This window comes from Lissotriton helveticus, chromosome 4_1 (assembly GCF_964261635.1).
Source record: "Lissotriton helveticus chromosome 4_1, aLisHel1.1, whole genome shotgun sequence".
Lineage (NCBI taxonomy): Eukaryota > Metazoa > Chordata > Amphibia > Caudata > Salamandridae > Lissotriton > Lissotriton helveticus.
In genome coordinates this window covers 2,000,329,716-2,000,356,998 of record NC_136063.1, presented here as the reverse complement: position 1 = coordinate 2,000,356,998, position 27,283 = coordinate 2,000,329,716, and positions in this window count along the sequence as shown.

The window sequence follows — 27,283 nt, the reverse complement described above, 5'->3', positions numbered from 1 at the left end:
CCCCCTTTATAATATGCTCCTGGAGCTGTTGTTGGTACAATGAGTTAGTTCTGAAAATAACTTTTTTTTTTTTTTTAAAACAAGTGTTATGTTGTTTTTGATTTTGGACCAGGGCACCGCAGGACGTGTCTTTAGGTCAAACCCTCAAGTATGGCACCGAACATCCAGGACTTATGCCATTTGTGGAAGGCAGTGACATCGAAGAATCTCAGGGACCAAGCATATCCAGAGTCCTCCCCGGGGTATTTGCACAACGGTCCTCCACCCCTAGGCCGCCAGCTATGCTACCTTGACAGGAACAGTGTCATGCAGTTTTTGATTTTTTTAACTTGCAATAACATTTTCATGTGTGACACAGGATCAAAATGAAATGAAGAAATGTATCTTTTCTCGGGGCATTTATGACTCTCAATTTTTAGTTTAGTAAGAATGAGGCTCTGCTCTCCGTACAGAAGAATTTCTCCACACTCGTTGCATTTCATGTGCACCGTTGCAAGATATGGTCTCAAGTCCATCACAGCACTCGATGGAGATACAGGTCGTCCACCAGAAGATGTGCTGGCCACCTCTGATGGTAATAGCGTGGCCAGGGCTCTTGTCGATGCCTGTGCAAATTCCACAGGGTGCACTTGTTTGACATGCCGCACCATGGTATGTATGGAAAAGGAATATTTTTTTCTTGGATTTCCTCTTGAGAGAACCAAATTGCATATCGTGCAGGTAACTTTTGGCGCATTCACTTTCTTTTGTTCTTCAGGATAAGTGAAAAATTGTCAAATAAAAGATTCCTTTTTTCTTTTTAAAGGTAGTCGCTCATTTCCTTCAGATTCGGAAGATGAATGCGGGGCGGCAGCCATTTCAGCAAAGTCTTCCGAAGGGTGTTGAACGTTGTTCTCTTTTGAGAGTAGAAAAGATAGTGAGAGAAGTGGGTGGAGTGCTCCGTGTAAATTGCAGAATAGAAACTACTAAGAACCAATTGGAAGTGTTGTTTTCAAGTCACATGACTTCACATGCGCGTCTCAGGACGTGTACGCGGTGATAGTATCTGGTCACGTACGCCATTTGGAAGTAGCGGTCTAATTCAGCGAAGTTTCAAAACGTGAAAAGGAGTAAATCCAAACATATCCGGATTTAATATATCTTCTGAGCTCGATTCAAGCATACAATTGTTAAAGTATAAAACCTTTTATATATTTTTTTAAAATACCAAGGTGTGTACATTCGGTCACACACGAAAGTTTAAAAAGACTTTCGGCTCCATTTAATGAACATTTTCATAATATTAAAAAAGAAGCCTAGGTTTAGTCTCTTTGACGTATTATAAGTTCTTTGATGGGTCTATGAAGAAATTCAATAAGTTCAGATTGCAAAGTTTTCACGAAATATATAGGCGGGTGCGCGCAGTCAGTCGCGCACGAAAGCCTGGAAATGCGCTATCCATTTTATTGAGAACTGTTGCCGAGAGTGCGCACACCGGGTCGTGCACGAAAGTTTAGAAAGGCTATTTTTATTTACAGGCAAATTTTAATGCGTTGAAAAAAAGGCAAGGTACAGACTTTCTAATTCTGTATCGCTTTACAAGGAGTCTCTATGCAACTTGAACAGTGAAGAAAACGGCTTGTTTCTGAAAAAAAATATTGCCAGAACTTTATTGACAAAAGTATAGGTTGTATACACGAGATATTTCTGAATTAGCATTTTAAAAACCAATGAAATTCACTGAAAAAACCATAGGTTTTACACACGTTATAGTTAGGAAGTAGCATTTACAAAACCTATGAAATTCACTGAAAAAACCATAGGTTTGACACCAGTTATAGTTAGCTGGAAATTTTACTGATATAAAACCAATGAAATTCCACGTTATAGTTAGTTGGACTCACTATAACTTGCGCGTGTAATGCACTGCTGATGACGTCACATATTACATCACTCATGACATCACTGATGACACCATCCAGTGAATGTGTGTCTTTCTGAAAAATAAATATGTGTTATATATGTATATATTATTGAATATCTTAGTGAATACATATATTAGTGAGTAATGCTTAAATATTTAAATATGTGTATTAGTGTTTCACTTTGTGTATAAGTGGCTGCATGGGTTGATGAGTAGGTACATGTGTATGTATATAGGTTATTAGATGTTTTTCTTAGTATCAGTATGAGTGTTTGCATGCTTTGGTGGGAGTATTACTTAGTACATAGATGCAAGAATGACTGAGTCTCTGTTTGTATGTGTTTTGAAGACAGCATATGTGCAGGACTGTATGGGTGGATGAGTGTGTATATGTCTGTGTTAGTGAGTGAATGACTGTCTTATTAGTGTCTTTATCAGTAACTACATATGTTTTAATCTAGTATATGTGAATATTGATGTATATAAGTGAGTATATGTGAGAGTGAGGGATTGTAAGAGTTCCTGTTTAAATTAGTATGTGTTTCTATAAGTGATTTTTTAAGAGAGTAAGTATGTGGAAGTTTCCTTAGAAGTAAAGTGGTAGTGTGTGTATAGCTGTTTATGCAAATACATGGATGTTCAATAGTTTATTTGCATGTGTGAGTATGTGTGTGAATAACTTTTGGATGACTGTCGGTGTGTAACAGGATGTGTAGGTGTATCACTACATATGATTAGTGAATATATGTATGAGTGACTATATAGAACTGTTGGTGAATTAGTGCATGTGTATATAGATGGTGGAATTATTGAATTGGTTGTTGTAACTGGTATGGGTATCTCCATTTTTTTGAAAATTTTAGTTTCTATTTTTGAATAAGTGTTTCAAGGGTTAGATTACAGTGAAATGAGGTCTGTCACTGTGTCACAAGGATGGTGTCATCAGTGATGTCATGAGTGATGTAATATGTGACGTCATCAGCAGTGCATTACACGCGCAGGTTATAGTGAGTCCAACTAACTATAACGTGGAATTTCATTTGTTTTATATCAGTAAAATTTCCAGCTAACTATAACTGGTGTCAAACCTATGGTTTTTTCAGTGAATTTCATAGGTTTTGTAAATGCTACTTCCTAACTATAACTTGTGTAAAACCTATGGTTCTTTCAGTGAAAATATATATATATATATATTACCTACTGGCGGTCGCCAGTAGGTATATATAGTTAGGATTTTTTCTCTATGGGTTTTTTGAAAATTCTATGTCTAATAACTTTGGCGTTTGTGGACGGAATTGGCTGAAATTTTCAGGAAAATGGCACATTTTGTTTCTGAGCAGCCCTTGAAAATTTGGGGGGGGTTCGTCCAGTGGGGGCCGAGAAAAAAGGGGGGTCCCAAAACGTGTTTTTAACATTGAGTTTTCCATAGGGCGGTTGGCCTCACTTTTAGCCCGAACGGCTGAATGGATTTGCACGAAACTTGGCAAAATTGTAGGGACTGGTAGCCCGATGTGCCTTTTGTAGGTCTCAATATATGTGCTCCAGTGGATTTTGAGAAATTAACGTTTAAAAAAAGATATATATCTGTAACAGCGGACCGGGCAGCGGCCCAGGACGCGTACTTTTCGCGCAACGGAGCTTTGTGAAGCGAAGCTGATTGGTTCTCTGGCGTCTGTCAACATTCCAAACAGTCCGTAGCGGCCGCCATCTTGTCTCTCGGTAGGATCGAGAGACAAGAGGAGGCCAAAGCGAAGGGGCAAATGACCATAAGGGGGAATAGTAGATCCTCGCTGACCCCCTAGGTTTGATGTGGAGGTTTTAAAAGGGCCCCGCGGGGCAAAAAAAAAAAATAATAATAATAATCGAACGGCTGAATGGATTTGCACGAAACTTGGCAAAATTGTAGGGACTGGTAGCCCGATGTGCCTTTGCTAGGTCTCAATATATGTGCTCCAGTGGATTTTGAGAAATTAACGTTCAAAAAAAGATATATATCTGTAACAGCGCTCCGCTTCGCGTAACGGAGGTTTGCGAAGCGGATTGGTCATTCTGTCACTGGGCTATAGTTGGGCTACATCTGGCTGATATTTGGGCTACATTTGTTTTTTTGTGTGTCTGGCGGCCATCTTTGGGCTACATTGGGCTACATTGGGCTTCATTGGGCTACATTGGGCTACATTTGGGCTCCAACATATATATAGGCCAATGTAGCCCAATATATATTTTTCAAAGTTAATTTTCGTAAAAACCACTGGAGCATATATCTTGAGACATAGCAAAGGCACATCGGGCTACCAGTCCCTACAATTTTGCCAAGTTTCGTGCAAATCCATTCAGCCGTTCGAGCTAAAAGTGAGTCCAACCGCCCTATGGAAATGAAGGAAATGAATGGGTAATTTGTAATTAGCAAATAGCTAATCGCAAACTAGGAATGGTAAAGAATCGCTATTTATTCCTTAAAGTTCGCTATTTAGGAAATGCAAAAAACTTTGATGATACATATGGCGGTTCATCTCTAACAAGATAAGAAGCATAGGGATACATTTATGATGACTGGCGCATCACCAGGGATGTGTTAGTCATTCTGTGCCGCTGTTCCGTCACCTATGGTGTGCTGCATTTACAATGCGGCGCATCATGGGGCAAAAACAGCACAGATGCGTGATGTATCTGTGCCGTAAAGGTGGCGCATTGCTGGAGTTGTATCGCAAGTGTGATGAAGCTCCAGCAAGGGTCGGGGGTGCCCCTGTCGCAGGGTTTCTGTTCTCACACAGAACTGTGGACAGAGGATTGGAACCTCGGCGAATTAGGGTGTCCCAAAACTCACGTTAGTAATCAAAAACTCCTTAGCAAGCTAGGTACAGTGTCACATTGGATATAACAAACTCTCAATGTTTAGACAATCCAGAATATGAACTTATAGTACCTCAGGATACGTGGAACTCATGAACAGTCGGTCGTTATATATTTCTTAGAAACCAGAACATGGAGTTAAGAAGAACACATGTGTATTTGAAATGTTTATTTACTAATGCCGTCTTCTGAGGCGTAGTATCTTAGATTATACAAGTACACATATTATCAGTAGCAAAATTACCAGCATAGTCAGTAGTACATAAAAAGCGAATGGTGACAGTATGTTAACATGCTGTGAATGAATAAGAGTTAGCAACACTTATAAGCAGCCGCGGGCCGTGGAGGGAGTTACGGTGAGGCAGGGAGGCGGGGAGGGGGAGAAGCAGGGTGGAGAATACAAGTACACATATTATCAGTAGCAAAATTACCAGCATAGTTACTAGTACATAAAAAGCGAATGGTGACAGTATGTTAACATGCTGTAAATGAATAAGAGTTAGCAACACTTATAAGCAGCCGCGGGCCGTGGAGGGAGTTACGGTGGGGCAGGGAGGCGGGGAGGGGGAGGGGCAAGGTAGAGAGGGCTCCACCCTGCTTCTCCCCCTCCCCGCCTCCCTGCCTCACCGTAACTCCCTCCACGGCCCGCGGCTGCTTATATCTCACCCTCCCTAATACACATATTATATTATTTGCTAAGAAGGTCTCTTTGTGTTGGTTTAGGGCGTGCCCATACTTTAGTGTCTTAGATTTGAAGGAATCACATCAGCATACACCAGCTCTCTCTTCATGTGAACCGCATCAACTGTTGTGTATGTGTGTTCGGCAAAGCAATATAAAACCCGCCTCATGCCCAGAATTGGCAGAAGTTGCACTTATGTTATGAGTATGAAGTCGTGGAGATCAGACCTCATAACAATTCTGTATCGTGTTGTTCTTGAAACTTTAGCACTCGCTGTACAGATATAGTTTAACAAGCAAAGCAGATAGTAGAGCAATAACATATTATTCTCATGTAAACCACGATGAACTACTAGGTGGAAAGCTAAAGCAACAACTAAGTGTCGTGTGCAGAAGTTGCAAAAAAGGAAAAATGGCGTTTAAACCGGTAATGAGCCCATGCTAACTTAACACGGTGTAAAGATATCCAGGACCTAGATGACACCTCCCCATGATCCGGAAACGAACTGAATAAGATAATAGAAGTGCCATCTCATGAGAGTAGATTGCAAGTTTATATGTGGACGGTCCGCAAGGTAAAGCATTACAAACTAGGAAAATTTAATGCTAAAGAAAAATAAAACAGCCAAGTACTTTATCGAGTCTTAAGCCAATAGGCAAGGTAAATAATAAAAACTTGACAAATAAGTCAATGAATTGTCAATGAAATGCTAGTACTCAGCATATCAAACATGAAAAAGGTCTATGACATAACTGTGTATGCAAAATAAGCTGCAACAGCCTCCAATAGGAAGTCACCGTCTTCATCCGAAAACAGTTCAGCCATCCAATTTAAAAGCGGAAAAGAACATACGTGCTCTCCCAGCACCGGATCCTCTATCACCATCAGAGGACAGCTCGGTGGGTTTTCAAGAAAGCTCTGTTCCAAGAAAGACTGTGCTGCCGCCAGTAAATTCCAGGGACCAAGTAGTCCATGCATCAATGCCACAGCCATAATCCTTTCGCCAGGACAAACCAACTCGTGAGTAATGATAGGAGTCATCAGCTGATTAAAGTCGACGTCAGGAGAAACCGGTCCGCAGAGACACAAATCAATGGCCCAATCGAAATCACAGGTCAGGCAGTGAAATACAGGCTGGACACAGGTGAAGTAGGAGAATCGAAAAGATAATCCATATGCCGTGCTTAATATCGCCAACGGCATTGTGCCATAATATTCTAGCATGCGATTGCGGAACAGTGTCAGCATCTGCAGGGTGGGAGGTTGCATAGGAGGGACATCCATATTTAAAAATGTAAAAAAGCACAAGAGCGTCCGCTGGTAATGCAAGTAAAAATGCCAATCCACGAAGCAGAGTGGAGAAAATATAATGAAAGGAAGCAGGGATGACTCCAAAGATTTTCTCAAATGAAGTCACGAGACCACTGGTAACAACTTTAAAAAAGTGCGCCAGGGCCTTTGTGGAGGATGCGTTAAAGATAGTCGGAACCATCTTGCTGAAATTGAAAGGCAAATCTTAATTGAAAAGGGTCTGCACCTCTGTACGGGTGTTCGCTATGTGAAGCACGAAAGTTTCACGGGCCGAACTCAAGGCCACCTCTCTCTGAGACAAAAGAGCTCTTATTCTTGCCATGCCGTTGAAATCTGTCCCAAGGTTGGTATTTGTGGCCAGATTGAAAACTCCCTATGTTCATGTGTGGGAGGAAATAGAACATTTCTGCAGCAAATAACCCGTTCACTTACTGTTACGATAAAAGGAATACTTTTAATTAACTCAGAACAATCTTCATTATTGAGCATCAAATAACTACCATTTTCCAACAACTTGAACGTGGGGATGATAGCAGGAACTGGCGTGCCTTGCAACACGCAAGCCATATTTGGTCGGTGTTTGTTGCATGAACCGTGTAACTGTATGTGCCTACACATTAGTGAATGATCTGGCGTCTCAGTGCATTCCTCTCCATTCAGATAAACTTCTTGATCATCTTTGAAACATCTGTATGTGTATGGAAGCGACCAGACCTCATGAAGAAAAGCACTACCTAAAGGTTCATAACGACCTATTGGTATATATTTCATACAATTTGAAAACTTATATAAAGCAAAAGGCAGCGTTATTAAACCGTGGATAAGGCACGTTGCCAAAAAACCCGCAATCCTCTGCTGATGATGTCACTGAGCATGTCATGAATGATGTAATATGTGACATCATCAGCAGTGGATTACGGGTAATAGTATCTCTAGTTTACTCCCCTATAGCTGTCTTTCTTTTAACATAAGTGTCTGTTTCCTTCCCTTATACTTACTGTTTTTGGTTCGCTTCCGGTTCGCGTACCGGCGAGCGAACTGGGAAGCGAACTAAGAGAAATAGAGGTTGGCACAGTTCCAAATATTGTACCAATTTTTTAATAACGGGGAGGTAGTTCTGAAAAGAACTTTTTTTTTTATTGTTTTTGTTGTTTTATATTTTTTTTATTATTTTTCGGAATTTTTTTTTACTTTTTTTGAATTTTTCTGAACAGTTTTATATTTTTTTGGGTTTTTCTTGGAGGGGGCAATGAAAACGATTCATTGTAAAGGGCTCAACAGGAGCAACAAAACAAAAAAAGAAGTATTTATTATTTTGGGCGTTTCGTACAAACTTGCATATGATAGTCAATAGCTCTGTTGATCAGAGTGATGCTTCTTTCTCCGTAGGAAATGAATCCATCGCAAAATACGCAGATGTGTTTTACTTCACCAAATTTAATTTGTATATTTGGCACCATCTCCCTGCCCTCTGGTCCCGTTACTTCCGGTACAACAGATCTTCTGGCCATAATAGGGAGATTATCTAGGTCGTTCCGAAACTGTGCAGCACTGTAGTTGTTAGGATGCCACCTAGTCATATGGCGATGCATTGTGTAGTTTCCGAAACTGTATTTTTTCTCGGTTCCTCTGGACAGTCTATCTTGACATATAAGGCAAGTTACGTATCTTGCATTTACTTTTTTCTGACCTTTGGGAATTTTAAAAAATTGCCAAATGAAGTTTTCTTTCCGGTGAGACGTCTTGGGCTGCTCAGGCAAAAACTGCCTCTCTTCGTGCTCGTCGTCCTGTTCCTCTTCTTCCTCTTCTTGTTGAATTATAACTTGAGCAGGTGGTCCACTCTTCCTTGGATGTGGTGGAGGTGGTGGGGAAGCACCAGCTGAAGCTACTAAAGAAGCCATTGCTCAGTGATCACAAAGGGTCTTTCTCTCACAATGATGAAAGTCAGAGTGAGGAAAGAAGGAGGGATTTTCATCATTTGGGAAAAACAAGAGTTCTCAACCAATCAAAAGTGTTCATTTTAGATTATATGACCTAGTCTTACATCATTAGGAAACCAAAAGTGAAATGAACCAATGAAAAGTGTTATTACCAAGTCACATGACTTGCTGTGTTTACGTTAAGCGCTTTGCAGGGCCTCACGGTTTGCTTCCAGAAACCTGCGCTTTGCGACTCGCTTCGCGTACCAGTTCGCTAACGTAGCACGTCATATGACGTATCACGCGACAACGTGGAACGTCATGCGGACGGGAGGCGTCACGATGTTGTTTTCTAACGCGGCACTTGCGGTAAAGAAACGTTTACCGGCTCGCGGTCTATTTCGCGGCATCAAGGTCAGCTAACGGGAAGCTTCCCGATTCGCGAAGCGGGAACGTAGAAAAAAAAATATTAAAAAAAAAAATTATTCATAAACATATAAAATATATTTTTGGATTTAAAGAAGAATACATTTTACAGCTACAGATATTAGCTGTTAAAAAACCAATGAAATTCACAGAAAAAACCATAGGTTATAGACCATATATAGTTAGGAATTAGCATTTACAAAACCTTGAAAATTCACTGAAAAAACCATAGGTTATAGACCATATATAGTTAGGAATTAGCATTTAGAAAACCTTATTTTACTCACACAAAACCATTGAAATTCCATATATAGTTAGTTGCACTAACTATATATCGCGCACCCGCAATCCACTGCTGATGATGTCACATATTACATCATTCATGACATGGTCAGTGACATCACTGATGACATCACTGATGACATCACTGATGACATCTCAAATGACATCACTGATGATATCTCATTTGACATCAATGGTCACATCAATGATGATATCATTAATGTGACAATACAATGCATCTCCTCACACTTTAATATAACCTCTGTTACACCCAGTGTTAAATACAGAGTATAATTTTTGAAACCATTGACACACCAATACTAGTTACTACATACGCACTCACTGATTCCTACGTCTACACACACATTCACTCATTCACCCATACAATCATTCATACATACAATCACTCATCTTTACAACACTATCATATGCACTCATACACCTATACAGACACTCACACTCTGCCACTCATCCATGGAGTTACTCACACACCTAGTCAGTCCTGTAAAGAATCAATCACAGTTCCATTTTCTAATCTACACAGTTAAACATAGAGTACCTTACATTTTCAAACATATACTAACACATACTTACTCTCTTATAGAATCACTGATACAAGTACACATTGATCTGCACAGAGTCACACACCTCCCAGCCAGCCATACACACACTCAGTCTCCCATACAAATACTTGTGCAACCAATCAATAACCCATATAGCTACTTATATAGCTACTGATCAACACATGCAGCAGCTTGCACAACAACAGACATGCTGATGCACACTTTCAGACAGTTTAGTCACTAACCCGTGCATTTAGTAAGACGCATTTAATCACTCACTCATACAGTCAATCACGCACCTACTAAAACCTTCATTCAGACACTTATACATCCACTCATTCTTCAATATGTAAAACATATTTAAACTTTACAGAAACACATAATCACTGGATGTTGTCATCAGTGATGTCATTTGAGATGTCATCAGTGATGTCATCAGTGATGTCATCAGTGATGTCACTGACCATGTCATGAATGATGTAATATGTGACATCATCAGCAGTGGATTGCGGGTGCGCGATATATAGTTAGTGCAACTAACTATATATGGAATTTCAATGGTTTTGTGTGAGTAAAATAAGGTTTTCTAAATGCTAATTCCTAACTATATATGGTCTATAACCTATGGTTTTTTCAGTGAATTTTCAAGGTTTTGTAAATGCTAATTCCTAACTATATATGGTCTATAACCTATGGTTTTTTCTGTGAATATATATATATATATATCCCAAGCGCCGCTTAGAAAACTCGGATGCCAAAAGCTCTTCCTCGGCAATTCTCGAAAAGCAGACACGAACCCAGAGTAAGTGCAAAGTAGCGTTTTTATTCCCCGCTAGTCAGCCATAACGCGTTTCACCACAAACGTGGCTTGATCACATGACAACGTTCAAGACTTGAACGGACCATTAAGACAGCTAGCACCCAAAGCACGTGACTGTGATAACAATGAACATAAAAGAAATAAACGTGAAGTACATTTGGAAATTTACCTTTGAATCAAAAGTAAGTATATACAATATATATATACACCTAAATTCACAAAAGTCCAAGGGTAATAATGGGAAGGTGAGATTCAGTTACTGTAAAATACATATACATTTATTGCAACTATTTCGGAAAATGACTCAGCATCACAATTTGTTTGAAATTAATCATTGCTATTGACCAACATCATTATTGAATGATAATAATAAATTTGTACAAGGGCAACTTGGATTAAAACGAAAGCGCACATCACATTTGTGTGCAATGTTGATGATTGTTGTATTGTGAAAAAAGTGCAAAGTGCTTGTAAACATAAGTTGGTACGTTAAAAAATACAACGATGTTATTTAGAAGAAGGCTTTTTCTTTCATACAAAATATAATTCCATATAAAAAAATATATAAGAAAACCTCTGATATTTCATATATATACACAAATATACAAAGATGTTGCCCAAGGTGATATTGGGTTGGTCATAACTTGATTTCAGGCATAATGCTTGCATAATAGTCCGTCTGAGTGCAACCATAATTGCAAAGAAAGAAAGGTCTCCCTTTTCCCCCATTGATGAAGATTTAATTCAAAAACCCCAAAATGATGTAACTGGAAGGTTAATATCCCAAAAAGAAACCGTCACTAAGTGCATAAAGTGAATGTGTGCATAATAATTAAAAAACCTCAGTGTGAGGATTTTGTGAATACAACGAGAGAAATGAGGCAGCCAAGGGGGCATAGTCCAAAAACCCGTGTGTGGTTTACAAAACCCATGTTGTAAAACCACTTGGAATGACAATACGACTAAAGGAGTTTCAGAATTTAGTCGATAAAACAATAAGTTGACATGAAAACGAAAAGGAGAAGGACACAGGGGACAGGTTTCATTATACAGGTTTGGGATTGGAACAAAAAGGTCAAAAAATAACCAGAAGTTCAATTGCATACAAACAGATCTAATGCGAATGATCACTTATGGGGGTTCTCTTACCAATAAGTCTTATGTTTAGAGGCATGTGTGTAAATCTTCAGTATTATTTAGTCCACCCGGGCTCTTACTATTAAAGTTCAAAATATACCTCGTCTCCAGTCTACGCATGCAATGTTCCCGGTCACCTCCTTGCTTAGTTTTCGGAATGGTGTCAATAACATAATATTTGAGATCCACTAGATTGTTATTGTGGACCTCACGAAAATGTCTTGCAACAGGGTAGGTGGGATCAGAGTTAGTAATAGCCCTGATGTGCTGTAATATCCTAACATTGGCAGGTAACTTGGTACTTCCCACATACCGTAGGGGACATGTACACTCTAGAATGTAAATGGCATACTCAGTTTTGCAATGAAGAGACTTGGTTATTTTGAACTCTTTGCTACTGAAGGCAGTACGGTAACTGGTTTTGTTAATACCGTAAGTGCAAGCCTTGCACGAATGACATTTGGTAAAACCTCTTGAACTTTTCAACCAGTCCTTAGAAGGAGTAACCTCAGGACAATTGGATACAAGACTATTGTGAAGGGAAATAGCCCTTTTGTATGTAACACTAGGCTTGATAGGCATGACTTGACCTATGATTTTGTCTGAAAGAATTAAGGCCCAATTTTGGTTAATGATTTTGTTTATAGCGCCTTTTTGGGCACTATAAGGCACAATGAGTCTAACCGTACCAGTATTAGATGTTACTTGGGATTCTGATGTGGGCAAGTTGTTAATCTTGGGGACTAGGAGAGAGTTTCTATCCAGTTCAGCAGTTTTGTTGATGGCAGTTTGAATGATATGAATGGGATAATCTCTGGCGAGGAATCTGTCCCTACATTCGTTTTGTGCCATCTTCAAATCAGTTGGATTACTGCAGATGCGTTTTATCCGCAGCATTTCCCCGTAAGGGATGCTGCGAATAAGATGTTTAGGATGGAAGCTGGTGTAATGTAAAATCGAATTCCCCGCTGTCTCCTTTCTATACAACTTGGTTTCTAGTATGTTATCATGGATGTATATCTCTATGTCTAGGAAGTGAATGTTGGTATTGCTCATGGTACAGGTAAATTTCAGGTTGATATCATTGATATTCAAAAGGTTGACCCACTCCTGGGCCTCCTCCCTAGTACCCTTCCAGACAAAAATAAGATCATCAATATACCTGTAATACATTTTAACGTGTTTATCATAAAATGCGCCTAGAGTGCCCTTTAGAACCAGCTCCTCCCACCAGCCCATGAAAATACAGGCGTAACTGGGGGAGAAGCTGGCACCCATTGCCACCCCCCTCATTTGCTGATAATAGACTTGGTTAAAGGTGAACATATTATGATGTAAACAAAAGGTCACCATGTCTAATAGCATTTGATTGTGCTCGGGGGAGGTTGGTCGATTTTTGGAAAGAAAGTAACTTAAGGCTCTTAAACCATCCTTATGGTCTATACAGGTATAAAGAGATGAAACATCCAGAGTAAGGAGTAGATATTCAGGGTCCCACAACAAGTCCTTGATTTTGTCAAGAAAATCACTAGTGTCTCTTAAGTAAGAGGCTAATCCAATGACATAGACCTGCAAAAAAAAGTCAATATAATTTGAAGTATGTTCCAACAAACTGTTCCTCCCGGAAATGATGGGCCTTCCGGGGGGGTTCACAACATCCTTGTGAACTTTAGGAATAAAGTAAATATTTGGGATGATAGGATAGTCTTTTTTCATGTATAAGTGTTCATCTTTTGTGATTAGGCCAGCACTTTTCCAAGCCAGAAGTTTAGAATGAAATAAATTAAATGTCTCTTTAATTGCTGACGCACTGCTGAATTTGTAACAATTGCGATCATTTAATTGTAACATTGCCTCACTCATGTATTTGTTTCTGTCCCATAATACCACGTTGCCTCCCTTGTCTGAGTTTCTGATGACAATTTGGTTATTCTGTTGTAGTTTGGCTACAAGATTGTCATACATTCTGTTTTGTCTAGATATTTTGTTTTTCATTGCACACGTTTTGAAATTCAATTTTTTCAATTCATTAATTACATGTTCATTGTAAATGTCAATTCCATCTCGTGGCATGATCGGATTAAATTTAGATCTGTTTTTGAAGGGGGTCGTGATTTTCTTTTCGGGAACTGGTTGGCTGTCTGGCCACTGTTGCGAAAATTCAGTGCGATTTTCAATGTGCAGGTCTGTTAACACAGTTAGTAGAGTTGAAGATGGCTCAGTGCATGAAATAGTTCCCATGGGCATTTGGCTGTTCATTTGAGAATCATTATCAGTGTTGACTTGATTTGATTGCTTGATGGTATGGAATTTACACAGCTTCAGTTTTCTAATGAATTGGTACACATCCATCCGAGTGGTGGCATAATCGAAGCTTGATTCTTTACAGGAAGATAGTCCCAAGGATAGAATTTGTGTCTCTGCTTGGGTTAGCACTGTTTCTGTTAAGTTGATAACTGTTTTTTCTAGAGATTTTTTAGAGTTTGTATTTTTTGTGTAATTTGTATTTTCGTCAGACTTGCGGTCTGTGAGGGAAATCGGAGTGCAGTTTTGGTTTGCCGTTGCTAATTGTTCCACCGGCCCTTTCCCTTGCCCCTGTAGTTGCTGTTTGTTGGCGCGTTTCCTTGCTTTCCGCCTTTTACCGCGTTTGCGGTTTCTTCGTTTGCAGCTTGATTCTGCCGGTTCCTTGGTCGCAGGGTTGATAGCCGATCCATGGCTAAAAAAATGATTTCCTCCCCTGGTGACGGAATCGCTTTGGGGTCTGCAGGTACTTTCCTAATTGCATTGCCTTCATTCTCACTTTCGGCGGCAGAGCTGAAATCCGATAGAGTGGATTCATTTGAAACATTTGAAGCATTGGATGTACCCGCTTGCATTCTATTTTTGTTTCTCCCAGTGTTCTTACCGCTTTTGATGGAATCGAATTTACGTGCAAAAGTGAAAATGCGCCCACTTTCATAGTCTATGAGATCACGCTGGAATTTGTAGGCTTTGCGAGCCTTAATTTTTTCTTCTTCTTTTTTGAGACGTTTAGTCATTTCCGCATTTAGATTATTTATTTATATATATATATTCCATCAATTGCCCAAAAGCACAACAGTTCACCATCCATCCAATTTCTCTGTGTCACTTGTTCCAGCTCCTGGTACTTCTTTAACTTTGCCGATGCGTTCAAGTCTCTCGGACTCTTCTTCCTGGGCAGTAAACACCTGCAGTACCAACTCGGTTTTCACACAACATAGCTCCTTTATTGAGTATGTGGCCCCCTAGTAGGCCTTGCTCATGCACATTTTGGCACTTTGCATCCTGGGATATGTAGTCCCTGAAAAACGAGTACACATTCTCCCTAAGTGGGTGCACTTGCAAGTGGGTGTACTTGCACATGTCTTTTTAAAACAATTATATTCCTTTTATTAAGGTCCAGTTACTAAGAACGAGTGTATTTAAGACTTGGCTTGCTGTGCTGTACTTGACCAGGGATCAGTTCCCTATCGCAGCCTCCCATTTCCATTAACTCGGATAGAGCTCCTCCCCGCGTCTCAGGCGGCCGCGTATTAATGTGTTCCATCAATTGCCCGAAAGCTTAGGAGGGCACACAACAGCTCACCATCCATCTGGATTTCTCGGTGTCACTCGTTCCAGCTTCTGGTACTTCTTTAACTTTGCCAAACGCGTTCAAGTCTCCCGGACTCTTCTTCCTGGGCAGTAAACACTTGCAGTCCCAACTCAGTTTTTACACAACATGGTTCTTTTATTGAGTATGTGGCTCCCTAGTGGGCCTTGCTAACGCATACAAAGCCCCAGGGGGTGGTGGTCCCCGGGCCTGAAGGGTCCGTCACAGACCCCCCCCAATTTAAATATTTAGAGCCCCCGGGAGGTGGCGGTCCCCGGGGCATGTGGGGGGGCTGGAGCCCCCCCCCCCACACAGGTTTTTTTTAAAGCCCTTGGGGGTGGCAGTCCCCGGGATTGCGGGGGCGTTTGAGCCCACCCACCCATATATTTACAAGCACCTGGGTGTGGTTGTCCCCGGGGATCGGGGGGCCTGAGATCCCCCTGGACATAATTGAAAAAAACACCGGGGTGGCGGTCCCTGAGGCTGGGGGGAGCTGAGAGCCCCCCGCACATAATTGAAAAAAGCCCTGGGACTGGGGCAGTATTGCCCACGGGATTTGGCCCCCCCGGGGGCTAATTACCAAGGAAGCACCCTGCGTGGATTTTCCTGATAATTTGTTTTTATTTTTGGGCCCTGGGGGTCCTAAGCATGCCTAGCGGGTCAGGGTGTTTCTAACCTGCCCCCTTTTTGGGGGGGGGTTCCGTGTTTTTTTCTGCTTTCTTGTGCCTCGGTACTACCGCCTCCGCCTCCCAGGGAACTTCATCCTTCAACCAATGGTGTACCAGGAGGCATGTTTACAAAGTGATGGAGAAAGAGGAGCAGCCTAAATTGAGTATTCCATTCTAGATAACTTTTGTATTTTTAAACTTTATAAGGGGAGGTGGGTTGCTTTGCCCCCTTCCCCAGGATGATTTCAGCCCTGGGAAACACATCTCCGGGGCCATGACTTTTGTTAATGGTGGATGGGGTGGGCAGCCCTCATCCCTGGGCCCACTTCAGACCCGGGACCAAATCCCCGGAGCATGGTCTTTTTTAATTGTTTTTTGTAAAAACAATGTTGCCCACAACCCCGCTCTCCTACTTGACTTTTTGGAGGCTCTTGAATTCTGCAACAGAGACTACACTTAATCAACTGCCTGCTGCCTCGCTGCCCCAGCTACTCAATAGCACAACCAGTTGCTAGGCAACCGGCTGGCCACCATCACGCTTATTTAATATGCAAGTGTGTCGCATGCCTTGCCCCCAGTCTCACCCACCCTCTGGCTACTTATTACCACCTGCCGCGCAGCCCTAATGAGCCTGTGTCACCCCGACCTCCTGCACACAGTTACTCTTTAATGCAAAGATTTATAATGTTTTCAATATATCTACACACCTTTGATGCATTTCAGAGCACATGCTTTTTGTAACTACCTACACTTAACGTGGAAGGTCAAATAGGTGGAGCCTGTAGGTTACTTGGCACCTTGGCATACTCAGCAGCAATTAAAAAGGGGAACGGTGGGCTCTGCCCTCTAGCAAGGAGATGACAAGATAGAACTGTTAGACCTGGCACCTTTAGCATGGTTTCCTCTAACCTTGTGCCTTCTGACCACCTGTTTTTGACTTTTTGTTGCTGAGATCATTTTTGCTGGCTATAAGAATCTGGGCACTTTGCAACTGCTATCCAGTGTTAAAGTGCATGTCCCCTTCACTTAACACAGGGTAACATTGACTTATCCAAAATTGGCATTTTTGATTTGCTTATAAGTCCCTAGTAAAGTGCACTACATGGGCCCAGCGCCTCTAAACTAATTTCCACAAGTGGGCTTGCAGCAGTGATTGTGCCACCCAATTCAGTAGCCATTTCAACATGTCTCAGGCCTGCCATTGCACAGCCTGTGTGTGCAGTTTTAAACTGCTATATAGACCTGGCAAGTTAACCTATTTGCCAGGCTCTGGACAGCCTGTGGGCAGGGTACAGTGTAATCCTCAACTATGGCACTAATACCCAGTTGCAAAAACCACTCTTTTCGTTTAGACGAAATAAAACCATCAGAAACCCACTTTCGAGAACTTACAAAACAACCGTTGAAAGGCAAAACCCCTTAACGGGTGAAAGAGCCAAAGGTAACAACAAATGTGGGACATGTTCGATGTGTCCACAATGTTTAGAAGGAAAAAGTATCATTTTTGCCGGAAAAAACTTGACAGCGACAACCCTAAATAACTGTCACAGTAAAAACGTTGTGTACCTCCTGGTCTGTCCATGCGGTTTGGGGTATGTGGGGGAAACAAGCAGAGAACTCTGTATACGCCTTCTGGAGCACAAATCTGCAATCAGAACCAACAAAGAAAATGCCCCACTGACAGACCACTTTCAAAGAAAGAACCACGACTGTAGCGATTTCAAATGGTTCATCCTTGAAAAAATAGATAGAAGAGGAGGGGATCTGGACCAAAGAAGGAAAAAAGGAGAACAATGGTTTATGTGTCCCCTTAACACAGTCGAAGGAGGTCTAAACTCAAGGGAGGATTGGATGAAAATTATATTGATATAAACTAGCAGAACAGTACATAACTATCGCATTGAGGGTATTTTAGAATTGGGGTCACCTACATGCCGGTAGTTAGACCAGTGCTTGTCAGAAAGTAGAATTAAGTACTCCCACTGACAGTTAGATTATAACAAGACAAAGATCGATCTATTGGGCAGAGTCAGCACAAGTCCGCCATGATAATGTGGTAAAAAATGAACGTGGTATTTTAGTTTCCATATCTTTAGCGTGTTTTCAGCCTACACGCGAGGGAAATGTCGAAACAAAACTTACAATGATCATTAGAATGAAGGTAGGGGCGAAGGGAGATCAGGAGTCCCTAGGAGCTGCAATATTGTTAGTAGGTTGCCATGGGGAGTGGTAACAATAAAGTTACACAAAATAAGCTTAACCAGGTTACTTGATTAACCAATCACAATGGGGCACGGAGAAACGGCAGGAAGACCGAGTCAATTAATAAGTGAGACCAATTAGGAAGTAGGAGACATAAGCTAAATAGAGGCAGTCGGGGTCCGGGGATAGTGATCGACATACATCATTGAACCCGACACTCTTACTCGCGGTGAAATACCGTTGAACTATAGGTAAGGCGGGAAATGCTAGCCAGCTGGGTGGGGGCTAGGTCATAGAACTCTAAGATAAAACAACCGTGGTGTCATTTTTATTTAAATATCTTTTTGTTTTTTATTCCATTTTGAACTGCACGTGAAAGAAGAGGAATAGAAGCCTCGCGGTGCTGCGGTATATAAAAACAACTTGCACAAATTAGAAATGGGGGCTATAACCAAAAACTGAAATAAGGTAAAAAAATAGGAGAGAATATTTGTCGCTATATAAGAAAAGTGATATGTAGCACCATCTCAAAACAAGGCAGACCATAAGATAGTGTGTATCTCTTTTAGACCCGCGATGGGCAGAGCTTTTTAAGCGAAAGGAAAGTCGAACCCACGTACTGTCAGAGATACTACTCTGTAAATGCACAACATTAGAGTTACGAGCAACACCTTGAATTAATCATAAATCAAGGTGAGAAAGTGTAATGCTTGCCCATAAGATGGGGGACTCGTGTTAAATCTAGAAGTAGGCATGGAACTTAAAAACAGTCAAATAAAAATGATCCCCACTGATAAAGATTTTTTCTGTGTTCTATTTGTCTCTGAATAGGAACGGTTGAACATAGTAGGAGAAAAACGAGTGATAAACTTTTAAATGAATAAAGTCCCACGAATTAAGGTACCTTTTACAACTGGTAGGCCTTGGGGGGCTTAGAGGGGACTGTATGTTCCAGCACAAATAGAGAGTAAGAGGTGGGCTATTTCAAACAATGAGAATATGATAAATCGGGCATTGAAACGCTGAGGGAGGGTTAGACCCACATACCCTTAACTACTGGAGGGGGGACCCTCACGTGTATGCCAAACCAAAAAAAGGGGGGCACTGCTGTATTAAGAGGTCCGGGAGGTTGCCAATATATTACGAGATTGAGTATGTTACAAAATTGTTGAAATAAGACAAGGGATGTATCATTCTGATCAATGATTGCATATCTTTGTTTCATGTAGGGGAGAGGAAATAGGAGTGTCATAAGAGAGAGACAAAACCATTGTGTCTTGATAAAGATGGTGTGCTTAGCTTGAAGCCATCGAAACGCATCAACGCTTTTGAAGGCACAATCCAAGGACCAACATAGACGGGTTAAATACTGTTTGAATCAATGTATTACCAGCCGTGTTCTTGAGTCCAATGTGATGTGCATTTGTAAATGAAAAAGGCTGTGTCTTACGTATGTATTTGTCTCTAATATGCTGGCCATAATTGTAATAATAATAATAATAATACAGAAGCTTATAGAGCGCGAACAGCTACCTCAGGGGAGGTGTCCCGGCGCTAGCGAGTCCTACAACAAGAGTGAAAAGTCAGGAGAAAGAATCGAGTTATTGCATAAAAAGCCAAGTTTTTAGGAGTTTCCTAAAGCTGGCTTCTGACATGGCGGATTGGATGGCAGTTGGCAGGGAATTCCAAAGTTTCGCCGTGCCGGCCGAAAAGGACCTGCCTCCAAGTCTAGCTTTCCTCACGCGAGGAACAGTAAGCTTGAGCAAGGAGTTTGAGCGTAGCTCTCGTTTTTGGTGGTAGCGCGGGAGTCGGAGTTTTAAATAATTGGGACACGTGCCTTTTAGCGCTCTGAAAGCCAGGGTCAGCACTTTGAACTTAATTCTGCTTGCCACAGGCAGCCAATGCAGCTCGTGCAGATGCGGAGAGATGTGATGCCTGAAAGGGACACGTTTTATCAGTCTCGCAGCCGCATTCTGCACGATCTGTAAGCGTTGCACCGCATATTTGGGTAGACCAAGATAGAGGCCATTAGAATAATCGAGTCGAGATGTGATTGTTGCGTGAACAACCGTTTTTCGACATTCGACTGGTAGCAGGGGCAGAAGTTTCCGCAGATTTCTGAGTTTATGCAGGCAGCCAGCAGTGAGCTGTTGAATATGCGGCAGGAAAGATAGGTTCTCATCCCATTTTACTCCGAGATTTTTTGCATGGGTTCCGGGAGATGGGGCAGGGCCCATTTCAGTTGGCCACCACACGGGGGGGGATGTTTAAGATTACCGAAGAATAGCACCTCCGTTTTGCTCGCATTCATTTTGAGCTTGTTAGTGTTCATCCATTTGGCTATGTCTTGAAGACAGCCCCTGATTTTACTGAAGGCTGCCTCACACGTGTCTGAATATGGGAAGACTAATTGAGTGTCGTCCGCATAGGATATTGCCTTGACCCCCCATTTGGCAATCAGGGTGAAAAGCGGGCCAAATAGACATTGAACAGCAGGGGGCTGAGTGCCGACCCCTGTGGGACGCCACACCAAAGGTTTTTTGGTCCAGAAGAGAAGGGACCCAGGGCCACTTTCTGGGAGCGATTGGTGAGGTAGGAGAATATCCAGTTCAGTGCTTTGTCTCCAAGGCCAATGTTCTTAAGTCGGGTCAACAGTCTGCTGTGATCTACAGTATCGAAAGCAGCTGATAGATCCAGGAGCACCAGCATAGCTGATGCCCCTGAATCTAAGGACCACCTGATAGACTCGGCAACCTCGATGAGGGCCGTCTCAGTGCTGAAACCGGCCCTAAAGCCCGATTGAGTTTCATGTAGGGCACCGCTTTCTTCAATAAAATTATTTAACTGTCGTTGGATCAGTTTTTCAAGCATTTTGCCGGGGGCTGCAAGGAGAGAAATGGGTCGGAGATTGCTCAGGTCACCCGGTGCACCTTGAGGTTTTTTTTTCAGCGGAAGAAGCGTGGCTTGTTTCCAGCAGTCCGGAAACGTGCCCGTTGCAATGGACATGTTCCATATGTGTAAGAGGGGAACTGCGATTGCTTCAGACATTAATTTCCATAGTTTAGGTGGGCAAGGATCATCAGGAGCTCCAGATTTACATTTTTGTATTTCTTTTACTGCCTCAGAGAGGGTAATGGGCTGAAATTGGTTTAAGGGGGTAGTGGGAAACTCAGAAACTCCCAACTCATCCAATAATGTCGGCTGGGGATCTGTAAAAGTGTCATACACTTTTAGAATTTTAGTGTCAAAAAAGTCTGATATGGATTCACAGAGTCTGACCGATGGGATAATATCCGTCTCGATGGCTCTGGGCTTAAAGAAAGATTGAACAATCTTGAAAACTTCTTTGCTCGATTGTTCCGCCTGCAGAATAGAGGCCTCAAAGATGTTTTTTTTGGCTTTTTTGATGGATAGATGTAGAGCATGAAGAGCTTTTTTATAGCGGGTTTTGGCTGAGTCACAATAATTTGCTCGCCAAAGGCGCTCCAGTTTTTTGCATTTACTTTTTTCGGCCATGAGTTCAGGGGAGAACCAAGGAGCAGAGGGTGATTCTCTGCGTGACATAGCAATACTGGCCGGCGCTGTAGAGTCCACTACTTTCCTTATCCACAAGTTCAGAGATGCAGCATCGGAGTTTACATCAGAGGTAAGGGGTATGGGGTTTGTACGAAGTGCTGGACACAGTATGTCTGCTGTTAGATTGTCCCATTTTCTCCGTACATAGGATCGTTTTCCTATGACCTTAGATAGGGAGGGGATTGAGATGGTCATGGTGATTAAGTAGTGGTCCGTCCAGAGCAGTGGTAGCGGAGAGATGGCTGTTGTGTTCAATATGTTGGAAAAGAACAGATCCAACAAATGCCCCGCCCGATGCGTGGGGCCGGCAATAACTTGAGTTAGATTGGCCGAGTGCAGGGTAGAGATAAGATGAGTGGCCTGTGGACAGTTAGGGCTGTCGGCGTGCAGATTAAAATCGCCGGCTACAATATAGTAGGAGTGGTCTAGCGAATTTAGGACTATGTAGTCCATAAGCTCGCATAAGGCTGATGTCGGACAGTCCGGGGGTCTGTAAATGACTAGGCCTGTAAGAGACAATTGGGGGGTAATTTGAAGGCAAAAGTGTAACCCCTCAATGCTTGTGAATGTGGTAGGAGTGGAGGACAACAAAGTATATTTCTCGTTGTAGATGAAAGCCACTCCACCACCTCTTCGGCCTTCCTTTCTATTAGAAAAACTCATTTTAAAGCCTGGCAGGATCGCTAGCGAAGTGGATGCCATATTGTCATCATTGAGCCATGTCTCTGTAAGGCACAAGGCATCCCATTGTGAGTCCGTTATAAGCAAGCATAGATCATCAGCATGCTTGGGGAGGGATCTGCAGTTAAGTAGACCGATCCTGAGCTGGATGGGAAAGGTGTTACGGGAAGGTTTATTAGCTATTTTGAGAAGTGAGGTTGTATGAGAAGGGACGATGCCTGGAGACTTTTGGCAGCGGAGGCAGTGGGGAGGGAGATCCAGGGTCGTCAGGTTGAGCTCAGGCGACTGACAGGTAGTGGCACCATTCAGTGACCGGAGCTCCGCACCAGACCAGACTATCCTTTGTTTGTGTGCAGAGGCACAGGCAAATTGGCTGGCGCTGGTCGCGATCCGGCCGCGGACGGGCGCAGACAGGCTTGCCTTAGGCGCGCCTTCGGCGCGCAAACGGCGCTCCCGCTGCGCTCATCCGCTGCGCTTCCTCCAGTTACACATTATATAGTGTGAGGGGGTGGGGGGGCGTGGCCAGAGAGGGGGCGTGGCCTCGTTGCACGCCGTCAATGGCGGCGGCCAGAGGGCGTTTTGGCTAAGTGAGGGAGGCGCTGCTCGTAGTCAGCAGGCTCCCAGGACCATGTAAAGAGGGTCTGCCGGTCAGATAGTCATAAAACAAAACACAGTAATATAGCAACACTCAAAAGGTTAAAAATTATTAAAAGTGATCAGGAAGTGCAGCTCCCGGCTTTCCGCCTCAGGAGTAGGAGTCTTTGCAAATGCGCTCGTTTTCAGCGCTTTTAACTCGGCGGGGGGCGTGGCCAGAGAGGGGGCGTGGCCTCGTTGCACGCCGTCAATGGCGGCGGCCAGAGGGCGTTTTGGCTAAGTGAGGGAGGCGCTGCTCGTAGTCAGCAGGCTCCCAGGACCATGTAAAGAGGGTCTGCCGGTCAGATAGTCATAAAACAAAACACAGTAATATAGCAACACTCAAAAGGTTAAAAATTATTAAAAGTGATCAGGAAGTGCATCTCCCGGCTTTCCGCCTCAGGAGTAGGAGTCTTTGCAAATGCGCTCGTTTTCAGCGCTTTTAACTCGGCGGGGGGCGTGGCCAGAGAGGGGGCGTGGCCTCGTTGCACGCCGTCAATGGCGGCGGCCAGAGGGCGTTTTGGCTAAGTGAGGGAGGCGCTGCTCGTAGTCAGCAGGCTCCCAGGACCATGTAAAGAGGGTCTGCCGGTCAGATAGTCATAAAACAAAACACAGTAATATAGCAACACTCAAAAGGTTAAAAATTATTAAAAGTGATCAGGAAGTGCAGCTCCCGGCCTTCCGCCTCAGGAGTAGGAGTCCTCATGATATTGTTGGTTTTTAAATTGCAATTCTGAAAATGCCACTTTTAGAAAGTTGACTGGCATAAGCAGAAATCCTCCCCGGACGCGTTTTTTATTCTTCTATATTGTTGGGATTGAGCATCAGATTGCTTACACATAAAGTTTTGTTAAACACGCGCATAAAAACCTTTTAGGAAAGAGACCGGATGTTATCACCGGAAACACTAGAGGTTGAAGGGGGTGGCAACAGAGGCGACGCGGTTGCGGTTATCGAGGTACGCTTATCGTGTAACAGACATCAAGCGTTTGAATCATTGATATCAGAAAGCGCTGAATTCACGGAAGATTTTTCCATGTCGCTTAATTTTTTGCAGTACACACGTTACACATGGTCGGCAGGAATTTAAGCTGGACTTCCAAAGCTAATGCAGTAAAATTTGAATTTCAGCCGTGTAATTAATTCCTGTCGAATAAGGGTAAGCGCACGTCAGTTTATTTATATTGGCAAGGTTTAGCGTCTCAGCATGCAACAGTAACATTTGGTTACCGTTAATTTTGTTTTTAAGCTGAAACACACCTACTTAGTAAACTCGGATTTCAGCCGTGTACTAGATTCATGTTCAACACGGGTAAGCGAACGTCGGTTTATTCACATCAGCAGAGTTTGAGCGTTTCTTAATATAAAAGTAACATTCGGTTACCATTACTTGTGTTTTTTAGCTGTAAAACGCCCACTTTAATCCCCATCGAGTAAGAGGCAGCAGTATAGTTATTGATATATGTGACAAAGTTAAAACGGAATGCTTGAACTATTCACACTTTTTATACCCCTACAGTGGTCACGCCTTCGGGCAGTGGGTATGTTGATTTCATATCAGTTTATATCTTACTATTGGCAAGCACAGAAAGGGGTCAAATTCACTGAACTTTGGGCACATGTGTCCATTTAGCATGTTACACGGGAACCTTCTCACCAGTTTTTACAACAGAGATTTTTTATCTTTTTATTATTCATTTACCACACTTTTTTCAATTCCTAATTCCTTTGACACATGTGCTGATCCTATCCCAAATTAATCTTGTAAATCTCATCATGGAAATGTCAATGTTTAACTTTGGGATTCAAATGCTTGTGTTGTAGTGTCCCACCACGGAACTTAAAGTCAAGAAGAAAACGTTTTGAAAGTCTAAGTATATTTTGTAACCCTGAAGAAGGGTTCCACAGAATCCGAAATGCATTGGGTTATTTTATGTTATAAACTTAATTTTTGTCATTAATAACATTGTATGCGAATATCAAATAATATTGTTTTCCATACGCTTTGAATGTTATGAGTAAATTAATCAATACATTGGTTCAGAAAATATGAACATAATATCTTTGGTTTAAGAGTGTTTTTGGGAAAAGTGATTGTCAGGAAATTAATTCAATTAACTAATTGGTACTAATTTAATAGCAATAAAAGAAACCTTAGGGACGTGTGGTAGAGCACCCTGCAGACCTAGATGTTCCTTGGTCTGGACAGTGCACTTTTAGAAAGTTGCCATTTTATTACTGTAACCAATTGGTGCCTTCTGCCTGTCTCTGGAATACACCTCTGGGTGGGGGACAGCTGGCTTCCTGCATTCCCTCTAAACAGCCATACACAAAGGAAGGATAGGTGTGACGGAGTGGCCATCTGCATGCTGATGGGTCATTCTGAGCAGGATGGGAGGGAGGAGCTGAGACACCTGAAAGGGCAGTGTCCTGTTAATATTAATAATATTAATATTAATATATCCACATTTGTAAAGCGCACAATCACCCGTTAGGGTCTTTAGGCGCTGGGGGCCGTCGGGAAGATTAAGCAAGCTATTGCCCAGAGTCACATGGTGCTGGGCTAATCTGCCGCCGGTGCCGGGGATCGAACCGTGATCCCCAGATTCCGGAGTCAGTCGCCCTGGCCGCGGCGCCACACCTCTTCCTCTTGTTCCGATACAAAGGATTGCATAACCCCCTGTAGTCAGTCTGGACCCAGGACAGGAAAGGCAGGGTATTTTGCTCTTTAAAGGCATCTCTTTGAAGTCTCCTTACTTCAAAGGCCCGTCTAGGCACAAGTACTGGACCTCTAATACTACCAAATCTTCTGGAACTGAGGACATTTAACCAGGAAAAAGGTCTGATGTGCTGTCAAGATAGACTGCCACTTTGCTGAACTACTCTGTTGGCCTGCTGCCTTCTACCTTTTGCCTGTGAGTGAGAACATGCATCACTACATCCCAGAACCACAGTATCTCCTCTTCTTGCCTCTTGTTTCTGAAGTTTCAGGGATATCAATGACTTCACCCTGCAACCAGCACCTGGACTCTATCTGCGCTGCCAAGTGGTACCAATCCAGTCCTGGGCCCTTGGAAGTGAGTTTTCAATGCTGCAGCCCCCTGAAAATCAACAGATCAATGACGTTGCGCCAATCAGAACCAATGAAAATGCATCGCCATGGCTCCGCAGACTGCTGACTCTGCATCTCCGACAGCGTGACGCATCGCCCTCTGTTTCCAACGCATCTACGAGTTTGCGCAGCTCAGTGTCAATGCATCGCTTTGAGCTACACGCTTTGCCTACATCCCAGCGGTTCGATGATGACACATCACTTCGATGTTCATCTCATATTGACTCTTGGTGCATCGACTTAAAAAAAAAAAAAGTGTAATATCAATACAACATTGGCCTAAGGTTTAACAATGTAGAGGATAACTTGTAAGCAAAGTAGAGTAGGCAACAAAATCATAGCAGAACGCTTTTCACATTTTAGGGATAATATGGGAAAGAAGAAGGGAATGAGGAAGAAGGGTAGAAAATATATATTTTGCAAGCAGTAAACAAATAGAAATAGTATGCCACAAAAAAGTAAGGTATAATGAACAAGTTAACTACTGAATAATACTCCGCCAAATATTAAAAGAAGAAAAAAGAGAATAAAGTGGAAGAAATTCATGGGGGTTGGACATTTTCAGAACAATGGTGAGAAACAGTATTGATTGAAAGCTTATTTAAATAAGTAGTTAATGCAACCAAAATACATCTCTAGGTGCATGTTATTGCATTAGGAGGCATAAGCAACATCTAATCTGTGATATTAGCACATAGTATTCCACCATGACTTAGTTGAGAGTTTGGTCAAACATTTTAAGATCATCGTAATTTGTTGAAATGCTAACGCTAACATCAGATCAAACAACCCTTTTTCATGGGAGGGTAAAGTGATGGATTCTGATAAACTTCCCATAAAGAGAAGAAGATTAGATATGGGAGTATGGATCTTAAAAATGTTGGAAAGACAAGACCAAATTT